Genomic DNA, 8,271 nt, shown 5'->3' on the forward strand with positions numbered 1-8,271 from the left:
AACGAACGTTGGGTGCGTTTTCATAGGACAAACACTACACTTACCAGCGTAAACGAACGTTGGGTGCGTTTTCATAGGACAAACACTACACTTACCAGCGTAAACGAACGTTGGGTGCGTTTTCATAGGACAAACACTACACTTACCAGCGTAAACGAACGTTGGGTGCGTTTTCATAGGACAAACACTACACTTACCAGCGTAAACGAACGTTGGGTGCGTTTTCATAGGACAAACACTACACTTACCAGCGTAAACGAACGTTGGGTGCGTTTTCATAGGACAAACAAACCAACATTTAACATCCTCCCCACCATAGGAGTGTCTCAACACTCCTATCATCATCAGAGCCTTCCAAGGCTATCTTATTACCTTAATCTACAAGTCAAGTTTAATAGGAACCTTAATAGGTCTTCCCTTTCGGGACTTACCAACATTAGACACTAAGGGTGATTCTACAGGCTCCTGTCTAAGATTCTCAAGTCTCTCCTCCTGGGAATTACTACCCATTTCACCCTTCAAATCTGTTATTTCTAGATTATACAAATTTTGCACAGGTCTGGATATAAATCCACGTTTGGTTTTAACCTCAACACTTCTAACAACCCCATCTTTTCCAGGATACAACTTAGTAATAACTCCAAGAGGCCACCTTAACCTTGGCACCCGTTCATCCTTTACTAGTACAACAGAACCCTCTTTAAGGTTACAATTTGGCTTGAACCCCTTCACCATACAAGGCAGGTTTCTAAGATACTCAGTCTGCCATATTCTCCAAAATTTGTCTAACTGACCCAGACGCACAGCTTCTCTTACACACAAATCCTTTGAGGATACACCACAGTCTGGATCATCTACTAACTCTAACTGAAAACCTGCAGAACGGCCAATTAGGAAATGGGAAGGGGTAAGAGGATTTGCGATATCAGGTTCCTCACCTACAAATGTCAAGGGTCTAGAATTAATACAAGCTTCCACCTCATGAAGTGTAGTCTCTAATTCACTCTTGGACAAAGAATTAGTGCCCAATGTTTTCCTCAGTGCAACTTTCACAGATCTAATGAGGCGTTCCAACCAGCCTCCCCACCAAGGAGCATTAGGTACAATAAACTTCCATTGGGGCGTCAACGAGCCATAATGTTCTCTTAACAGGTTGGAGACACTCACAAAGGTTCTAGCATTGTCAGAGTAGAACACTGTTGGAACACCCCGTCTAGCTATAAACCGTCTAATGGCCAAATTACAATCAACAACCGAAAGAGACTCGGTGAGCTCTAAATGAACAGCTCGAATGACAGCACAGGTAAAGAGAAGTATATACAATTTCTTGGATGGAAAATCGATACAAAATAAAGGACCAGCAAAATCCAGACCTGTAACCGTGAATGGAGGAGCCGACTTAACTCTCAACTCGGGAAGTGGCCCCACAGGCTGGGAACAAGCCGAGGCATCACAACGCCGACAAGCCACACATTCTCGACAAACCTTCTTTGCAATCTGACGAAGGCGAATGATCCAGTAACTGTTTCGTAAAGTGGATACAAGTGTAGCAACACCAGCATGCTTGAGCAACCTATGCTGGAAACGAACTAACAGTAAAGCAATGTGGGTACCAGGAATTATTATAGGGTGCTTACTCTCAAAACTCAAGTCTGCATTCTCTAAGCGCCCTTTTATTCTCAGTAGCCCATCCTCATCTAGGTAAGGATCAAGTTTAATCAAGGAAGAACCCCTTGGGAGGGGGAGAGATCTACTCAGAGCATTTACTTCCTTTGCAAAGGCCTCTCGTTGCACAAAGTACAGCAGTTGTACCTTAGCCTTCGTCAATTCTCCATAGGTTAAAGGTCCACTTAATTTGCGGGACGAAGGTCTGCAATTCCCAACAAATCTCAGTACCCAACCTACTACATTAAGGGCCTTTGTAAAGGAACTCCATCGGGTGAATTCAAATAAGGGCGGCTCATTTTCAACTGCAACACAAACTGTGTCAGTATCACATATCTCTTCTGAAGGAATGTCTGCCCCCCTGCCTTCCTGATGAGGGAGCGGGGAGGAACAGAGCCAAGGAGGACCCTTCAGCCAAATATCAGACTGCAAAAGCTGCTCAGCAAAAACACCTCGAGATACAAGATCCGCTGGGTTGTCCTTGCCTGGACAATGCTGCCAACATGAAGGAGGTGTCAAATGTTGAATCTCAACAACCCTGTTAGCCACAAAGGTTTTCCATCTATTGGGGTCCCCCTTTATCCAAGCTAGGGCTACTGTGGAATCCGTCCAACATTGAACAGAAACCTCTTTACCCAGCTGCAAGGCGGACGTCACAAACACAACAAGTCTAGCACATAACAGGGCTCCGAGTAATTCAAGCCTAGGAAGGGAAACCCTTTTTATAGGGGCTACCTTGCCTCTTGCAACAACCAGCGATACCTTGAATTTATCCCCCTCAGGCACTCTCACATAAACACAAGCACCATAACCCTTTTCTGAAGCATCACTAAATGCATGGAATTGAACATTAGGAATTTCCTTAAAGGGTGACTCAGAAAACAAGTACCGATCTACTCTAAATGACTCAAGCACAGAAAATCCTACAACCCATAATTTAACTCTGCCTTGCATAGCCTCGGGTAATAGCTCATCCCAATCTAAACCTAATCTCCAGATTTCTTGAAACAGTATTTTTGCATGCATAACAAACGGACATATGAGCCCCAAGGGATCAAAACACCGAGCTATGAGACTTAACACATTTCTTTTGGTACAAACAATATCTCCAAAGGGGTCCAGGTTCTCAACCTTAAAGGTAAAACAGTCAGGGGAGGATACCCAGTGGAGGCCTAGAACCTTGACACTCTCTTCACTAGAACCTTCAGTTATAGTTAAAGTCTTACAATTAGACGTACACTTTGACAATGACATACCAGCCTCCTGCAGGATACCATAGGCTTCTTCAAATCTTAAACTTGCTTCTGCGGGACTATCAGCCCCAGATAGCCAATCATCTACATAAAGATTCTCATACAGTTCAGAAACCACCTCTGTGAGAGGGTATTTCTTTAAATGAAATTTTAAGGTGGCATTTAATAAAAATGGACTACTCTTATTACCAAAGGGCATTCTTATAAATCTGAAATGTTTAACATTGTTCCCCTCTTTCAACAAAAACCTATGAACATCACGGTCCTCCCTTCTTACCTTTATTTGAAGAAAAGCCTTTGTAATATCAGCTGTTAAGGCCACCCTCCACCTTCTAAATCTTAACAACACCTCAACTAAATCAGGGTTGAGTGAAGGACCACTTTCTAAACAATCATTCAGAGATACTCCATTACTGCCACGTGCAGATCCATCAAAAACAGGCCTCACCTTGGTGGTTAGGCTCCCTTCCCGTACCACAGGCCGATGAGGCAAATAAAATATAGGATACCCACCTTCCCGTTGATGGGAAGGAATTTCTTCAATAATACCCTCCTTTTCATACTCATTAAACACCTTCATATACTTTTCCTGCAGACAGGGGTTTTTACCTAACCTATTATAGAGACCTTCCAATCTTCTCAAAGCATGATGTTCATTATTGAACAAATCTAATTTCATGTTCTCAGATTTCCATGGTAGGGCCACTTCATAGCGACCCTCTTTAAAACTTACCAAATCCTCAAATTGAACCAAGACTGGGTCAGGGTTCATCGCCTCAGAATGTAGTTCGTTGGGTTTTATGCCAACAGACTCTAGATCCCAAAATTGACTCAAACTACACTCTTGTACATTCTCAATTGCTAACAATTGTACACTTACACCAATATTACCTTCAGACCTATTAAAGGATCCGGACAAAATCCAACCAAAAATTGTCTCCTGGGCCACAAGCCCGTCATTATACATAACCTGGTTGGGGATCATCATCTTCCAATATAAATCAAGGCCTATCAACATATCAATATGTAAATTTCGATGGGATCCATACTCATCGATCAACTTAAGGTGAGAAAAAGGTTCTAAACACTTGGGGTCCACTTTGGACCTAGATAACGGAGGACAAATTACATCAATCTCAGCAACCTTAAAACTATATTTGTGATCATTTGCCCCTACACTCATTATTTCATAAATACTACACAAATCTGCCTTAGAGGCTTTCCCTCCACCAAAGGCAGAAAATGATAAATACTCAGAAGTCAGCCACTTAGGCTTGACCCGTTTGACCAGTTCCCTTGAAATGTAAGACCTATCTGACCCTGTATCAAACATTACAGTAGCAAATGTGATACCCTGATGGCCTACTACCCTGACTTGGGCCGTCTGCAATACACAACACCTTGAATTAACCTTGTTTTTCACCTCACAAGGTGCTACCCCCACATGGGTCACAGAATTTGACCCCTCTTGCACTCCCTCTACTACAGGGTTATTTTCACTAGCTGTTACGGAGGGTTTCGTTTCAGATCTCCGACATACAAGGGAGTTGTGATTCCCAGTCTTGCACTTGGAACACTTAGCCCAACAGGCCTTGGCATAATGGCTTTTAGATAAACACTTAAAACACAAACGCCGATTACGCACGGCTTCTTCTCTTTCTGCAAGGGGGAGCTTAGTTATACCTAAACACCTTTCACTGGGATGCAGCTTTCCACAGAATGCGCAAAACGTCTTCGAACCACTTTCTTCTGATGAAGTTTGAAGGGCAGAGGCTGAACTGGGAGTGTGCTTTTTAGTCCGTCGTTCTACACTGGGTTCCTCGGATTTTCCAAGGCTTAGTCTCTTGATAGCCTCTGCCCTCTCTCTGCCTTCCACTTCTCGTTGCAAGAACTTCAGCAATCCGTCGAGATCTCCTCTTTTCCGTCCACTACGCGACCAGTCCAACCTTATGTCATGAGGTAACAGAGCAAGGATCATAGGCACCAAGATCCGCCCGTACTGTTCACCTCCAACTCCAAGGGCCTCCAAACTGCGCACATGGCCTACTAACTCATCCTGTAATTTCCGCAAAGAGGACGTGTGAATTTCAGTCCTTGCGCTCCTAGATGAGCTAAGTTGCATTAGGGCTTGAAGGTGAGCTGATATAATGTTTTCTGGATCGCCATACCTTTCTTCTAACAACTCACAGGCTATCTTGTAATTAGCTGTTGTTTGGGTGAGGCCCTGTAGTACACCCCTAGCCTCACCCTCTAAAACAGATTGAAGATACATAAATTTGGAAACAAGAGGCATAGGCTGATCGTCCACAAGTGCCATAAATTGGTCCCAAAATGGCCGCCACTCTGTTATTTTCCCGCCAAATTTCACTAGCTGGAGTTTAGGCAATTGCACACTAAAACCCTCATTACCGACTTCACTGCCTGAATTAATATCTTCACTGGACCTATTAGCAACCAAGTTTCTGTCCTTGCCCAGCCTCTCTAAGGTAGCTGCTGCTTCAGTACGGATTTGTCTTACCTCTTTCAGAAAATGGTGGTCTTCAAGTATTCTTCTCTGGAGCTCATCAACATCCTCTATAGAATTCTGGTCTCGCTGAATTATTTCTTCCCAGTCGGCCTTCTTATTATCGTAGTCTTTTACGAGACTTGTAATTTCATGCCAGGTCGGATTACCGGCCATGGCTCTGGTCAAATCTTCTGAGGCACAACGCAGCCATATTGTTGCCTTCTCTCTCTGCAGCACTGCTCTCCTAAGTTGATTTACGTTGGGGAATCCAGTAAATTCAGCCTCGCTCTCATCTGATTCCCGGGTCTGGGCACCATGTTGCATGTGGGCCATTAGCCCCTCAGTTTGAGGCATAGCCTCCTCAATTTTCTCGTAAAACTCAAAAATAAACTCCGGGAGAAAGGAAACGACCTTCTCCGTTTTCTCTTTATTTCTCTCTCTACTACAGATTCAAACAAAGCTTGGGGGAGCACGCAGGTCCCATGGTTCCTTTTTGTAGAAAACTTCACATAAAAAAAAATAGATAACATTGCGATACAGACAAGACAAATCCATTTAACCAGCAAATTATAAATTTATTACTTTTATTCTCGTTAAAGCTTCCCCAAAGGTAACAAAAAATACAAATATGTGACGAAAACGGGAGAGGGGAAGTCCCGGCTCCCATCCACTCGGGAAATTAATACAGTTTTCACAATATAATCACAATTCTCATGGATTACTCTTTATAATTGTAATGACCCAATCATAATAACATATCAACCTTTCAAATAAACATATTTTTCAATAAATCAACTATTTCGATAATGTCAACAAACCTGGGTGCGTTCTCATTGGACAAACACTACACTTACCAGCGTAAACGAACGTTGGGTGCGTTTTCATAGGACAAACACTACACTTACCAGCGTAAACGAACGTTGGGTGCGTTTTCATAGGACAAACAAACCAACATTTAACAAAGGCTTTCCAAGAAGGGCTCTAGAGCCATTCTAGAATTGCCTCAGATGCGCCTAGGATGAAAAAGGAAAAAAAAAAGTTACGATTCACACAGACAGAAACTTCTTGCCTGAAGATATTCTGACTCAGGCTGAAGCCAAAAAAACGGACTTGTTGGCTCTCTCTCTCTCTCTCTCTCTCTCTCTCTCTCTCTCTCTCTCTCTCTCTCTCTCTCTCTCTCTCTCTTTTCTTGCCTGAAGACATTTTGACTCAGGCTGAAGCCAAAAAATGACTTGTTGGATCCTGATGGCTCTCTCTCTCTCTCTCTCTCTCTCTCTCTCTCTCTCTCTCTCTCTCTCTCTCTCTCTCTCTCTCTCTCTCTCTCTCTCTCTCTCTTAATTTTTGTTTCTCAATAGTAAGGCTGGTTGGGGTGCCATAATCGTTATTATTCACTATGTATAAGCACTTTACAGTTATTGATATTTTGTCGTTTTTGGCTGCTACAGAAAATTCTAGCAGTTCTATTTGTTATAATTCACTTATTAACAAATCGTTAGTACCAACTGGGATTTGTAGTAGAACAGGCCTGCCAATTTATGAAATGCAGGACATTGTTCATTATATGGGAGAGATTATAGCCTGTGGCGGCTACGCCAGAGTGTTTGCACTAGAAGGCAGATACTCAGAGTACTGCCTCAAAATGAATAAGGAAAATATTGACGATGAGGTTTCGCATCTCCTTCGATTCCAACATTTGGCTGTTCCAGGAGTATTAGGAATCACGGCTGATAGGATGAACATCATTATGACACGTCATGAGATGAGCTTGTTAGAATGGGTGGTTAACACGAAACCATCGAACGAGCTGTTGCTTCCCGTCTTGGCAGAAGTGGCTACCATCCTGCAGGGCATTCACGCCCTAGGGTACTGCCACAATGATCTCAAAAAGGATAATATAATGGTGGACTTTACACCCGAAGGCGTCCCGAAAGCGACAGTGATCGACTTCGGTCAAACGAGACAAATTGGCTACAAGCTTCTACCGGAACCAATAGCTCTCAACGAATCGATGTGGAAGTTCTTAAAGGTTCGCTATGGCTGGATGGCGCCCAAAGTCCTTATGGGAGATAGTTCCACCCCACAGACGGACGCATTTAGCTTGGCCTTCACCATCAGGGTTATCCTATCCATAAACTCGAATGAGGTGAAGCCACCCTTCAGGATTCTCTTGGATGACATTACGAAATGCAATGGAGACGAGAGCTTTTGCTCCGTCGAAAGACTGCTCGAGGCATTGCAGACGGAATTGGGCATTAGGCCTCACGAAGATTTGGAATGGTGGTGGTCAGGTTCGAGTGAAGAAACGACACTGGTGAATTCAAGTCGCAATGATGATGCTAACGAAAAGGGGGAGAATGATGATCGCAGTTCTATTTGTTATAATTCACATCAAGAAGAATCAGTAGGAAAAGTTTCAGGTTCAGGTTCAGGTTCTGGGGTGAGGCATAGCCTTTACAACGGCGCCTCTAGTTTGGGAAAGATTAACAAATCGTTAGTACCAATTGGGATTTGTAGTAGAACAGGCCTGCCAATTTATGAAATGCAGGACATTGTTCATTATGTGGGAGAGAAGATAGGCGCTGGCGGCTACGCCAGAGTGTTTGCACTAGAAGGCAGATACTCAGAGTACTGCCTCAAAGTGAATACGGAAAATATTGACGATGAGGTTTCGCATCTCCTTCGATTCCAACATTTGGCTGTTCCAGGAGTATTAGGAATCACGGCTGATAGGATGAACATCATTATGACACGTCATGAGATCAGCTTATTAGATTGGGTGTTTAACACGAAACCATCGAACGAGCTGTTGCTTCCCGTCTTGGCAGAAGTGGCTACCATCCTGCAGGG

The sequence above is a fragment of the Palaemon carinicauda genome, chromosome 9, assembly GCF_036898095.1.
Source record: "Palaemon carinicauda isolate YSFRI2023 chromosome 9, ASM3689809v2, whole genome shotgun sequence".
Taxonomy (NCBI): Eukaryota; Metazoa; Arthropoda; class Malacostraca; order Decapoda; family Palaemonidae; genus Palaemon; species Palaemon carinicauda.